Raw genomic sequence first — 15330 nt, 5'->3', positions numbered from 1 at the left:
TGGGGTTCCCCAGAGGTGTTCACACCTAGCTTCACCTACAGTCCTACCTGGCAAGAGGTCTCGCTGGAGCGCTCCCTGTCCACCCCTCAGATGGGGTCTGATGGGATCTCTTCTTCTTCCTCAGGGTCTCCCTGCCCTCTGTCCTCTCAAAACTAGTTCAGACCAAATGAGCTCAAAATTTATCCAAGGTTTCAGGGAAATAGACCCAAATGCAAGCAGACAGTGCAATAACAGAAGTTGCATTTCTTTACAGCACTAGGCAAAAAAAAAAAAAAAAAAAAAAAAAAAAAAAAGCCAATAGAGAGGACGGCAATTCTACAATTCTACAAAACAAAGGGATTTTTGTATGTGGAGGTTGACTCTGTGTGAAAGTTGGTGCACTAGTTGACCTGCAAAAAGTCAACTAGGAATTTTCATTTTTCTCTTTCCACCTTAAACAAAGTAAAAAATACCTAAATTAGACTTGCAAATGAAAGTAAAATTAATCGTTTATATTCTCAAGGGCAGAATATCTATAGCATTGGTTACAAAAACGTGTAGCAAATGTATATGAATTATGTCCTTTGAAATCAATGAAACTGAAATACTGTATTTGGTGTTTGTGGCTGTGCATGGCCAAGGCTCAGATAACCTGCAGTCCCTCAAAACCATAGGCATTTGAAAATAAATCCTTAGATAACCCATAATTCAGATAACCCACATAAAAAACAGAGGCAGAGACAGGGAGGCTGTGGGAGAAGGAAAGCAGCCTTTGTGGGAATTATGGCAGGGGACTGTTCAGATAAAGAAGGTCAGATTTTGCCTTGTATGTACCTGTTTACTGAGAAGTTCTACAATCAGCTAACAAGTTTTAATGCTATTTGATCAGCTGCAGCCCCCTGACCACTTCACCCCAATTTTGCTTGATTCCATGTGCACTGAACCACTTCAGAAAAGCACCAATTCTCTGCATTCCCAATCCTGCTGCAAGTGACACCAAAATATCTTGGCTTCTGCACATCTGAGTCAAAGATAGAGATGATGTCTGTCACACAACAGACATTACCCAGCTTGTAGGTTGCAAACACCAGTTTTATTCAAAGGAGTCAGACTTAATCTGACACAGCTTTATATATGCTAGAAAGTGCTATGAATATTTTCTGAATTTCAGGTAAGTTAGACCCCATTTTCACAGAAAAGGAGGACAGAAAGAACAGCCCAAGACTGAAGCAGCTTGGCTATATCGGCATAACGGCATTTGGTGTCATCCTTGATAGATTTTCTCATCTTCATCCTAATTTCTAAGTGATTTTGGTCCATTCCGGAGCCTAGATGTGCTAAATGCTGCTGCAAGTGTGAAGGGGGCAGTGCTGCCTGAATGGGAAGGGGCCTTGTCGTTTCCTGTGTGCTCCTCTCTCTCCCTTGTAAGTCTATTTTGCTTGGTTTTATATCTTAAGAGCTCCGTTTCTACCACAGCATTTGTACACTGGAGTGCTTGTAGACATTTCTGTCCCCTCGCCAGCTCTTTCTTTATGAAGCAGCTACGTGAAGATGAGCCCGGCTGCTCATCCTTCCCACCTGGAGAACATCAGGCTGGAAAGTGGCTCCTCCACGGCTTGCTACGCTCATTTTCATGCAAGAAGCCCTCAGTTCTTTTCCTCTTATCCCAATCCTATGAAAATCAAGTGTGGTAACTACTGTGCTACAGGCTTAAAATTGAAGGATGTAAGTCGTATTTTCACTAAATGGGTTCTGTAGCTACTGACATTACACCATGTTAAAGCATGTTTTGTGCTTAGCGGCTTCACTTACCTACGTTTACCATGACATACACCCTCATCCAGCGCACTAAGAAGCTTATCCTGATGTATATCCCGATGTATATCCCGATGCAAGGAAGGCAGGTTTAATCCCAGACACCTTGAGCCTCAAATAAAAGCCAGAGGACGAGTAGCAGGGGTGAGCTCCATGGAGGCTGCAGCACCTCCCTGTGAGGAGAGGCCAAGTCGGGATCCTTCAGCCTAGAGGAGAGGTGGTTCAGGGGTACCTTCCAGGAGTCCTCCAGCACCCACGAGGAGGTCATCGAGGAGATGACCAGGCTCTTCGCTCTTACCTCATGGAAGGAGGACGAGAGACAGCATGTGATGAAACAAGAGGGGTGCAGACTGGATGCACAGAAGAGGCTTTCCCCAGGAGGGCAGTCGGGCGGTGGGACAGCCTGGAGGGGCTGTGCAAGCTCCATCCCTGGGGGCTTCGAGAAACGGCAGTAATGACCCCGAGCAACCTGGTCTGACCTCAGAGCTGGCGCTGCTCTGAGACGAGGTTGGGCTGGAGACCTCCTGAGGCTTCTTCAGCCTGGATTATCCTGGGATCATTTGAGTCCGTGATAGCAGAGCTCTGTTTATAGGCTCCGTAAACAAGGAGCCTGCTTGTAGGTGGTGTCACTGAGAGTAAGAAATGCAACCGTGCAACTGTGAGGTTTTTTCCTTGCCTATATTTAAACTCTCATTAAAAATGATGGATTATTTTTTTTAACATCACCCAGATATATTCATATATGCACACATCCGCATATAGAAACAGAGAGTGTCTGTGCATTTTCCTCTGTGTATTTATCCACTAAATGCATGTTTTATAATCCTCAATGTTTTGCAAGGCTACAGGGTAATCTGCTTCATTCAGTAGTTACTCTTGCTCAGGAAATGCACAACAGCCACAAATGCTCCTCAGATTGGTTGCTGGGTAAACTGTAGCTCATTTGTATTCAGCACCCTGCGTAAAAGTGATAAGAAGCCAAATACTCCTAGGAAACAGCACAAATGAAATACAGCATGCAGGAGGCAAAGTATTTATAGAAACAAAATATCAGCATTTTCCACACATTTACACAAAGCAATTTCAGTCTTTTCATAGGAAAAAAAGAACATCTCTGGCACTCATTTACTCATTTCCCTGCAGTCATATATTTTGGCCAAAAAGCACTGACTACATAGAAAACCTTCAGGTCACAGCAAATTAAAGATCAATGACAACCCAAAATAGATGCTGTCGTATTTTCACTCCTAACATGTCTTTGTAATAAGAGCGTTGTTTTAGAAAGTAAATAACATGACATTTCTGCTTGAATGGGGTTTTAGCATCGTGGCTGAACTCTGCCCGCAGATCCCCAGCCTGCTATCAGAGAAAAAAATGATGTCTGCGCTTAACTCCTTGGGACCTCTGGGCTGGTTAGCTGAATAAGTGTGAGGCTGAGGCCTGGTGGTCAGAAAACCAGCCCACCACATCTTCCTTCATGTGCACATATCCACCATGGGCCCTGTTCAGGCTGGCAAAACCTTGCTGAGTTTGGGTGTGATGCCTGCCCGCATGCATCCCTGAGGATAGTCCCTGCAGACCTGCTCCAGCTAACTGCTCTGGGCAGTTTGGCCAAAAAGTTTCAGCTTTGCTCAAGGGAAGGATGGAAAGGACCGTGGCAGCCTCTTAAAGAAGTGAAACTCTGCATCCCAGTCACGTCAGGCCAGCTGTATTGGTAGAGGGAGATGTGGGTCAGGCCAAGACCCCGCTGCCCACCAGTGCCTGGTTCTGCTGGTGGTGCTTGCCCACCCATCCCATCCCATCCCGTCCTGTCCCGTCCCATCCCGTCCTGTCCCCCTGCACAGCACGGTCACTGAGTGCAGCACCCGCACCGCTGCTTCAGTCACCCCGCTGACGAATCATCCTCCCTCATTCCTTTAAATGATGGATTAGAATACAGAACTATTTTTACAACATGATTTTGTTATGTGCACTTGCCTTTCCTTGTGTGCATGGCTCATCTTGTGAGTAGCATTAGTTCTATGCAATAACACTTATAGATTCAAGCAAAAAAAAGTAGTTGCTTAGTCATTCCATGGTAAAGTAATACAATATACAAAAATCTTTGCATGAAGCTTACAAAATAAGCACCTATTCAGCTAATTCCAAGTTTTATTCCCTCGTGGTTAATGATGTGAATAAAGGTTGGGAGACACCACCAGCTGTACCTTCTGCTGTGATCCCTGAACGTAAATCATGATTTACTATTTGTGGATTTGGGGTGGGAGTGGATTTAGGCATGCCTGGAGAGTGAATGATAAAATCCCTTCTGAAAAGTTAATTTATCTTTTATTGCTTTTTTATTGCTGGAGTTTTTATTAGGAACGCTGGGAAACAGGAAAAACAAGTTGGAGCCTTCTAACACAGAACAAAGAAACACAACAATGAATAAAGAAAGCTTCTAAACTGGGAAACAGCAGAAAGACATAAAACGTCTTTTTTTGGCTGTCATAACCTTAAGCTGAGTCAAGAATGCTTTAGACCAAAATCGTTTTAACTATTAGTGGAAAAGACATTACATTTAATGGTACCAAGCAATGTTTGCACATCCCTATTTAAGCTTAATTCTCTTCGATCTCTATCAAGGTTAAATAAGCAAATAAACGTGCACGTCGGTGATGTACCAACAGCACAGAGGAGGCTCGGACAGTACTGGCTTGACACACAGCTTGACACGGGATTTTGTTGAATCTGTTTTCTGTCTGTATCTACACACACACTCTGTGTGCAGGTAAAGGAAACAAATTCAAAAGATGTATTCCTACCACACCAGTTTCATGATCAACAGGAGAGCAACCTGCAAAGCTTCTAATCTGCTCCTACCTGGCAGAGGAGTGACAATACGTACCCACCCGAGACAAGCCTGATAAGACAGACCACTCTGGGAAAAAAAAGGACAAGGTTAGAAAATCTTTTAAAAACTGACCTGAAAGAGGCTGCAAATCAGCAAACACAAGATTATTTTTTTTTCTGACCAAAGTATGTGGAGGCCTTGCAAGTTACTCTGCTTAGGAGAAACTGATGCAATGATGATCCTTACAAAATGTTTAACCCCATTCCTTTGGGCATTGGAGGGACTAAGTAAACAAGGACAGTTTCTTTGCTTCTGCCAAGTCTCTTCCAGCCAGTATAATTCAAAAACTGCCTCTCCAGGCTTTTCCTCAGGATAATGCTTATTTAGGGTAGATCTGACTTTCCACTCATTTCTGTGTCTTTCTCTTCCCTGGTGTATTCAGTCAAGCATCAGGAAAGTTCCTCTTCCTAGATGATTTTACTTACTTCAGTGCATTTACATGTCTTACACTGGGACTTGCAGTGATATGAAGTGAAAGAAGGTTGCTTCACCAACCTCTGCAACACAGCTAGGTTAGCACAACACCTACTGGAGACAAAAGATGAGTATTCAAGCTCAGGAAATCTATTTCAATCTTCCAGACACTGATTTACTGATTTTCTGAAATCTTTAAGATTAATGCAAACACTCCATTATGTTTTGGGTCATATGGTTAACTTGATCTGGTTTATTCAGAGCTGTAACAGGGAAGCCGATGTTTCCGATTTGTGCACCTAAACAGTATCTTTTTTTTTTTTTTTTCTCATATCAGATATCTGTTTCCCTTGCTAGGATTCTTGTCTACATTTCAATACTCATAAATCATACCGATGAAACAAAATAATTTCTTTTATTGTGAAATCTCTCAGGGGGTCAGCAAGATTTTATCTAGAGCAATGCAGACATCAGAAGCTGCAGTTTAGGCATTGCTTTGAAGGAAAGAAAAAAAAAATAAGGCTTGGAAAGTAAGCTAATAGCTCTCTGTATGGGGTCTAGGTGCAGGACACTGAAACCTCAGCAAAGTATCAGATGGACCTTGAAGGCCACGTGAGAGGGCACGAGACTCTTCCCTCCCACCGGCAGGAGGAAGGATCGGTAACAGCTAGCTCAGGGTAGGCTGGAGGGAGAAGAATTGCTGATGCAGAGGTGCTAGACTGAATGACTGAGGCATCCCTTCTTGCGTCTTGACCTTTCAGAGAAGAAGGATTCTGCCTGAAGTGGAGCAGGCTGCATTGCACAGCTTGGGAATTCAGGCATCACCTGCAGGTGTGACTCCGTGAAGTGGCCACCCCTCAGAGCGCTTGGCTGCTGCCTTATTCTGGTGGGTCCCAAGCTCAAAAAGTGCCTGTGTCCAAAACCACCCAAGCTGTGGGGCTCCAGGTCAGGCATACCTAAATTCAAAGGAGATCCAGAAACTCAACATTTCTTGCCTCTGTCCCAATGAAAGCCTTGCTATACCAAGTTTTCCTAGCACACTGTGCTGCTCCAAATGCAAGTACGCACCCTGAGGATCACAGCCACAAAGCTCAGTACCCTGATCTCCAGCGTGGAGGCTTGGCTCGTGTGGTCCTGTGCTGGTCCAGCAGCCACTGGCACTCTGCAGGCTGGATGGGGTCTTGGCCAACGTGACCTAGTGGGCAGCATCTCCATGCATGGCAGGGGAGCTGGAACCAAATGATCCTTCAGGTCTCTTCCAACCCGAGCCTTTCCATGATTGTGTGACTTCTTGGCTCCAGCACAGAGCCCAGGGCAGTGCTGGACAGCAGGGCAGCTGCCGTGCTGACAGCAGGGCAGTGAGCAGCCTGCTTCTTCCATCCACACAAATCTGATGCCGTGGCTTACATCAGGAGAATCAGCACTGCCATACCTGCTGGCTGGAGTGATGCTCTGACAGGCACTGGAAACAGAAAATATCTATTGGTCTGAATTCTGAATCAATGAGCTTAAAGAACGTCCTCGCTTAGATAAAAGACTGAAGTCACCGGTTATTCTGTACCATTTGAATGACTTTGCTTTATATTTATATGACCTTTCTCTTTCTTTACATTTCCCCTTTCACTTTCAAAAGCAGTATTTTAAAAAGGTGCATCAAAGATGCGTTTGAGTGAAAATGATGTATTTGTTTTGGAGCAGCTTCGAGCCCCGTTTCCAGAAAGAGTGGAAAAGTACAGCCAAGATGAGAGAACTTCGAACAAAGACCAAGGTAAGTTCTTCGGGAGCACAGCCAAAACCCCGCGCGTGGGAGCCGCGTTCCCAGGAGCGCTGCCTGACAGCTGGCTGCGAGCAAGCAGAGCACGGGGAGAACCCAAAGACCAGCCTGCAAGAGCGACGAAAGGTCAGAGCGGCGAAGGAGGAGTACGGAGAGATTAGATTAATCTGTTGGGAACCGCATATCATCAAGAACAGGCTTTGAGGAAGATCTGCCAGGAAGATGAGGCAGGCAGAATTTGCTTGAGGAACAAAGGGGACCAACCCAGACTGAATTTGGAAATACTTAGCACCACCTATTGGTGACAATTTTACATGGAAAAAGCTGGCCTGTTCCCAAGTATCTTTATGCAGATTAAAGACAAAAAAATAACAAGTGATAACCATCACTCGAAATACTTGTAAAGATGAGATTCTTAGCTGCGCTTCTCGTGCTGTGGTTTAGGTTGATTCTCAATAATGCCCTAAGGACTTGGGAAATATGCACGTTGGAGTTTAACACGACATCACTAGGTCAGCATTAGGTCTGACCTCACTTCAATTAAAATGAGAGAAATTCCACTGAAAAGCTTTTCCTATGTCTTTCACACTCACCAGCATTTAAAAGTACATGCAAAAAGCTCCACATGCACTAACAAGCAGCAAAGTTGGAAAGATAAAAAGAAAAAATCTGTAAAGAAGAACTCGTGCCTTCTCTCCAAAGCTGATCTAATCAATCAAAATGCATTTTGCTCTGCATATTTGCCTATTATATTTGCTGACCTGTGTAAGTAAAGCTCACAAATATTGGCAGTCTTGTGCTTTTCGGGAAGGAAGCTTTCAAGCAAGGCGCCATCCATCATAGCATCAGTGCTCCTCAGAGCAGTTTGGAAATACACTAGGGTGGAAATATGCTGGGACTTGCTGGATCAAACATTCTGGGGGCTTTTCGTAACCAATTTTGTTTTTTAAAGGCATGGTCACTGATCAGCATGGAGCAATACAGTTGCTGCCTTAGTAAACCTACGATCTAAATGCATTAATTTTCACAGAATTTAGGTTGGAAGAGACCTCAAGATCATCGAGTCCAACCTCTAACCTAACACTAACAGTCCCCACTAAACCATATCCCTAAGCTCTACATCTAAACATCTTTTGAAGACTTCCAGGGATGGTGACTCCACCACCTCCCTGGGCAGCCTGTTCCAGTGTCTAACAACCCTTTCAGTAAAGAAGCTCTTCCTAACATCTAACCTAAAACTCCCCTGGCGCAACTTTAGCCCGTTCCCCCTCGTCCTGTCACCAGGCACGTGGGAGAACAGGCCAACCCCCACCTCTCTACAGCCTCCTTTAAGGTATCTGTAGAGAGCGATAATTTGTCTACTCCCTGTGCCTGGTGCCCTGTGCCCATCTTTGCCCTTTTAAATTATTATTACTACTGCTTTTACTGTTAACTAGAAAACTTCACTCAGGTGAACCAGACAGGCTTACAGCTTAGAGGGGCTAAATATCTTTGGGAAAAGCTGGTGTGGAGACTGAAAGATCCACGAGGAGCCACAGTCTTTGCCCAGGATGGTGCCGAGTACTTTCTGCAGGTTCTCCACAGCCAGCGGGATCAGACCCCGCTCCTGCAAGCTATATTAACACATAACTGGATTTGTGCAAAGGCGTTCCCAAACAACACTGTTTTATCTCAGACCTGTGCTATCTTTCTTCCATTTAACAAGCGGTTAAATAAAGGGCAGCGGCGAGAGGGAACAATTCAGCTGGGAGCTGCCTGTGCTTGGCCGGCCGAGTGGCCGCGATCAATCGCCGCCTGTGTTCAGGCTGTTTGCAAACACCAGCTTGCCCGAAAGGCTGAGTGCATGGCTTGTGGCTGCCTGCAGCAAGTGTTTATCACTTAGAAGAAAAAGCGCCTCTGTTTTTGAATGTTTGCCATTTCTAAATGCAGTTGTTATTGCTATTGACTATTTAAAACATCGGGATTTCACAAAAGTCTTGTGAGGATATGTGAGTACTGAAAGTGTCCAAGTGAAATGTGAAATCATAAGGAAAATTTTGTGTCAAGATGGATTCAGTGTGCCTTAGGTGATCAGGATTTACAGCACCTACTTAACTAAGAGAATAGTTCAAATCTAACAAGTAATCAGGATTTTATCTTAGATATACCTCAGAAATGACTTGTTTTTTGCCTTTTATTTCATATATTTTTATATGTGCTCTACTAATTTCAGATACTTTTCTATGCCCTCTATTTTGTTGTTGAGACCCTGCAATGGAGCTCAGCAATGCCCAAACTTTGGATGAAAATTATAACCTCATTGTAAAACAGAGCAAATCCCTGTGGAGCTGCAGGGCACGTTGCTGCTCTGCGCTCCCCCTGTTAAGCATCAGACAGAAAGATCTGCTCGGAGACAGGACCACAAAGAACACAAATGGTTTCTGATTAACTGATAGTGCTGAAATTTTCACTGTCAAAAATTTATTTTACATTGCTTTCTGGAAAGCTACAAGTAACTGCTTAAATATGTTTTATAATATCACCAGACTTCGATTGCATGTGGCTAAGTTATTTGCTTGACTTCAAGCAAGATGTATTTAACTTTCCTAAAGCCATCAACTTCAAAGGCAGGACTGCCAGTGCACAAGAGACTATGTAAGTAACATTGCTGAGGTACTTCAAATACTCCAGAAAAATATCTGCTGACAGGCCGGAAAACTGGCATTTTCTGTCCGTAACCTGAGCACGATAGAAATGCTGATGGCGAAGTGTTACCTCCCTGCTCCTGCACCGCTCCTCTGGAAGGAAATCAGAGGTCTTCATGTTTCCAAAGCACCTTTTATCCTGGACCCTTTGAAATAATCAAAGAGGCTAGCAAGTCACAAACACCAGCCTGGAAAAAGGGAGCTGCTGATTTCATCCCTGTATCTGCCGTAGCATGGTGTTTGGTCTTTCAAATCCTATGGCAAACCTTACTCAGGTAAAAGCGTGTTTATCCTCATTTCAACAGCAAACAGATTAAAAAGGAAGAGTGGAAGTGACCTGCAGGTTAGAGAGAAGTGCTGGCACAGGGACTGTGTGGGTAGGGGGCTACTTGTCCTGTGCCCAGCCCATCTCCTTCCATCTGCTGCTGAGAGCTCCCCAGGGCAGGGCCGAGGGGCAGCATGGACTCAGAAGCCCATCGATACCCCTTGGTGCTCCTTCTGCCTTTGCTTTCTTGTCTATAAAGTAAGAAGGACACTTTGTGTAGCTTGATCTCCCAGAAGGATGGAGGAATCTATGCCTTTCATTACAGGCTCAAGCAAAACTAAAAAAAATACTTGTGAGTGCATTACAACCAAGATTATAAAATAAAATCATGAAATTGAATTTTTAAACCACATGATTTAGCTGTGTGTGTGTGTAAAGCCCTCCAAGATCAGCTTTCCCCCTCCTTATGCCAGCTGCTAGTCTCTACTGCTTTTTTTTTGGGACGACCTCAAAGCAAGTCCCTTATGATGTACGTGCTCTAGGCCCGGACCGGTGATACAATCAATCTTCTGAGACACCGGTGTCCTCTGCACTTTCATGTCACAACGCTTACACTGCTCTATTTTTACTGAGGAAATGAGGTCACTGAAGACTCACAGACTCCCAAACACAAATACTGTACAGTAAGGCAGAAGAACAGCAGCAACCTCAGCCCTAGCGTGACTGGAGAGCCAAGAAACCTGCACATGTGTCTTGTGGGGCATCCGACCAGGGGGAGCAAGTCCCAAAGCATGGGACTTCTGCCACGGAAATCCATTTCTCCACATCCAGTGTAAGGGTGAGGGAGAGCGAGAAGAGCTCAAGGACTGCCCCACGCGTGCAGTCAATACCTGCACTGCTGTGGTGGGGCAGAACTGGAGGAAGAAGTTGAAGCCGCCAGGTGACAGCAACCTGGTAAACAAGCGAGGGGCTGGCAGCAGGGACGCTTGTCATTAAAAAGCACCCTGCTCTTCCTGACATGGCTATTTTGGGAGCGCGTTTATTGTGCAGGGGCAGCTTATCTCCACAGGCCAGGGAGGAGGATAGATCCGCTCTCCGCTGTCACCCCGGCTGACAGGCAGCTGCCGCGGCGGCAGAGTGACAGCTGAAAGGCCGCGCCATTGATCCCCGCACCGCCGCGCTCCACTTCAGCTGGCAAAGAGCTCGCGCTCGCCCCGCTTTTATTGAAGCGATTTCTTCTAATTGGCTATTTAATGCCTTAAAAAATACGGGGAGATACAGGTCAGCGCTCCCGTAAGCTGACGCTTGGGCAATGTTTTCCAGGTACAAATGAAGATTTGCTTACACCCAACACAAAGGCTGCGGAGAAAAATTAATGATCTTATCAGGTAAAGCAGGTGTTGTGGTCACACCATCAAGGTCACCGGCATTAACAAAACACTCCCGAACAGAACTGTGGCATGTTCCCAGCAAGGTGCTGGAGTGTTGTAGAGATAATGTGCTCGGCCTCAAGGGGAAAAAATACGATGCGCTAACACTCACTAACAGCTGCTAATGGCAGAGGATCGCGGACACGAGGAGGAGGTTTGACCTAGCGGTCCTTTGGAGGCAGATGCAAACAACTGGCTCGTTTCCCCGCTGCCTTGCCCCCGCTACGGTGCCAAGTAAATGCAGCATATATGCTAAGTGGTATCACATCAAAAAGGGTGAGCCCAAGCAACATTTGCACAGATGCAAAAACCTGCAGAAAGTGCAAGGTAGGGGAAAAGCAGGGCCTGTGCGTGCAGGACGAGGGGCTCGCGCAAGAATAAGGTGCAGGGAGCCTCAGACATGCAGTTTTAGGGACTAAATGAAAGCAGCATCTTATAACTCTGCTGAGCAGAGCCCCGGGAGCACTCAGTCAGGGCTGCTTGCTTCCACAACAAAAATACCTTTTTATTGTCTCTCCTTCCCGAGAGAAGAGAAACCAGACCTCTCCCCTGCATCAGCAGACCAAACCCCTGAAGGCCAGCAGCGCTGTACCCTCCTGCCCAACCTGTCCCTTCGAAGGGCCACCACAGCCCCCGCCCTGTCTGGCAGCAGCAAGGACACGTCCGTATTCGGAGCTTGAAGCCCACCAGCACTGCTGACATGGGAGCTCAAACACCCTCGGGCCCGCTCCTCTCCGTGAGGAGACCCCCAGGGCCCTGCCGTCTTGCTGAGGCGGCGGTAATGTTTCGCTCACCGCAAGGTTTTAATGCTGATAAAGGGTGTTCCAGCAATAAAGCAGCACTTGTCCTGCCAATCTCAGTGTGAAAACAGAAACTATTTACCTGTGAGGAGCACGTTGATCCAGAAAGTCACCACGAGGCACTGTGAAGGGTGCGTGTGGCCTACAAGGGTCAGCAGTAGCCACAACCGGCTCCTTCTGAGGCCAGGCATCACCGAAAAATGTGTCACTTTTAGAGGTCTTGGAGCAAATGAGGCTGAAATTCCTAGGGACCCCTCCAGAGAGGCAAAAGGAACTGCCTGGGGCCCGGCCGGACCATCCACTGCTAGGTGGTGGCCATGCTGTGCAGCTTCTTCTGCAGCCCAAGGTGCTGCCACACCTCGATACAGCTCACGGAGTTAACGCTCGGCTGCAATTTTTTAAAGTAAAAATGAACAGAAAAATGGAGCGTGACAGTTTGTGCCATCTGCCTGGAACGCGAGCTTGAGCTTTAATGGCATCAGTTATATCATTATTAACAAACGTTTCTGTATTCAGACCCGTTTACTGGTTATAAAGCCTCTAACAAAAAAAGCTCGCGGCATGTGCGCTCGCACCTGCTGCTGTCCTGTGCTCCGCTCCATTTCATGCCCGCGTAGCTCTGAAACAGCAGGGGGGCAATGTGCTGGTCGGCAGCCTTCCCCCGGCCTTCTTCTTATGCAGTAGTACACCACACACACAAAAACAGGGTGAAAAGGGGGAGAAAAGTTTCAAAGGAAGATACACAAGTGATAGAAATTAATAATATTAGGAGATGGGGTGTAAAATGCGAGCTGTTTTGGCACTGTTGTCTGGCACTACACATGGTTGATGTTTAGCACAGTGCAGCAGGTCAGGACTTTACAATGCATCCTCAGATCCTGCTGAAGACTCGCTCACCTCCTCAGCTGCACAGCAAGCATTTCAGGCTATTTCTATTTTTATAACCTTCCCATACACTTTCCTCATCCTCTATTTATGCATCTTTAACTGCATCCCAGGCCCCTCACCCCCCCCCAGCCACTTGCAGTTTGTGCTTGGCAGTCCAATATCAGTACTTCAGCAGCGGTGCCTTCCTCTGCTTGGGCACCGCTCTCTCCCCCTGCAGCCAGACCTCGGCTCTGGATTTGAGTGGGATCCGCCAGCTGTGGTGCCAGGGCAGCACTCCCCGCCTGCAGAGGTGTCACTTCACTGCATTCAGACCCCAGAGCAAAACAGTTTAGGTACAGAATAAGAATAACTGCAAATATTTTTGAAGAGTTTACAGCAAGAACTTCACGCATAGCAAAAGCCAAACACATATAACCAATGTAGAAACCTTCCAAAATATCGGAGACCTTGCTCTTTTTTCTTCTATTTTAGCCATTCTGGCACCTTTCAAACACAAATGTGCCCGTGCAGCTTTTGGAAAGAATCAGTCAGTAGAAACACTCATGCGTGTTTGAATTCCCGATCATTTGGTGCATTCCTACTTGGGATGCCTAGAGACAGAATAATTAATAATGCACACACCTCTGTTGCCGTAACATTATTTGTGCAAGATCAACTTCCCACCTCAACCAATGGTCAGTGTAAGAAGGGAGCCTGATCTTTGAAGTATAGTGAAGACCCTTGTTCAGCAGCAGATGAAATTATTAAACCCATCTTAATTTGATCAAGAACTTGACTTTAGGATCCCAAAAAGAGTGTTCAATGCTTGGTCCAGTTACAGTGAAACTGGTCCAGACCACTGAGGCTGATCCAGCAGGACAAATACATCACTGGTGCTTTGATATGACAGGTGCTTGATGAGTGACTATGACAAAGCAAATGCTTCTATAACTAATTTTTAAACGGCATTATTAAACTGCACTAAAATTTATGTTGTTATCTTTGAGGGATAAAAAAAGTGCAATGTGTGAAAAACAATTATTACAGAGCAGATACAGCACAATTTTTCAAGCTCTGGTTTCAAAATTAAAACCATTTGAACAAAGGTTCTCTCTGAGGAGTCACTTTGTAACTAATTCAAGCCTTTAAATAGCTATTGTTTAAAAACCAGCCAGCTACATACACTGTTTTTCCTTCAGATCCCAAACCCTGCCAAGCCAGGTTGATTAAAATGCTGCATCTTAAAATAAGAGGCAATCTAATCACCCCTTATAAACAGTGAAAACAGCAACTCGGATTTTAAAGCATCGTGAACAAAGGGCTATAGCTCATCTATCATTCACATATGGATTCGTGTAATGATTCTTCAATTAGAATTATTATCTGTACAGCAACTGATGACTGAGAACTGCTGATACACTGCAGATGAGAACATTTGGTAGTCTCTGGGCTCCAGCCTTTCTTAAAAAATGATGATCGCACAATATAGATCGCTCGGTTTATATGTGTATTAAGCTGCAATGCCAGCATTTACATTTGCAACATTACAATTTTGCTTTCTTAGGCTCAGGAGAATTTGCTGCATCTGGTAGCTTTTATTTGCTTTGTATCTTCGGCAATCGTTAGGAACAAAGCGTGAATAGGCGATATTATTGCTCAAATAATCCTTAGTTTTGTTCATTAGCTCAGTTACTACAAAAGTAAACTCGGAGCGCGTCTGTGGGATGGATCATTCAGTGTCAGTTTGCTTGCACTATATTACCCCAGCGCTATTTTTATAAGGCTAGTCCATCTGCTCCTTCATTTCTTCCACCTATATAGATTCAGACAGCATAAGAGGTAGCATCAGAGGGAAAGAAAAGCATCTCACGGAACAACTACAGGCGTCTGAGGGGGCATAAGGCGCTTCAGTGGTTCAGACTGCAGCAACCTGAGGGGTTGTTGCCTACCCACGCACCCTGCCCCGCTGCCAAAGGTTATGATCTTCAGGTATGTGCAGACCGTGTTTTCTGCAGAACAGGGACCATGCTGGCTCCACAGGCACCGTTTCTCGTACCTGCAACACTCACTCCAACACTCCTGTTTCGGCAGTTGTTAATACAGCGTATGACTTGCGGCAGATGCCAAGCAGGCGGATTGCTTTGCTAGCCCTGCTACGAGGCAGTAACTTTTGGCAGAGCAACCAACTAGGTAGCAAGAGCAGTAACCGCCTCAACTTCTGAGCCCTAAGTTCTTCCTGAATATTTCAAGTGCTTGCCCTTTCTGTTTTCACCGCTGGTAACCACGTGCTGTGACCCATAACAAGACAGGGACAGGTAGCTACAGAAATAGCATGTTCGTGGTGTTCCTACTAAGGATTCTTGCTAAATGAACCCCAAGTGGTATCTGAAGCCCACGAAGCTTTCCTAA

The sequence above is a fragment of the Anas platyrhynchos genome, chromosome 4 (assembly GCF_047663525.1).
Source record: "Anas platyrhynchos isolate ZD024472 breed Pekin duck chromosome 4, IASCAAS_PekinDuck_T2T, whole genome shotgun sequence".
Classification (NCBI taxonomy): domain Eukaryota; kingdom Metazoa; phylum Chordata; class Aves; order Anseriformes; family Anatidae; genus Anas; species Anas platyrhynchos.
Note: the sequence above shows the minus strand (reverse complement) of the source record.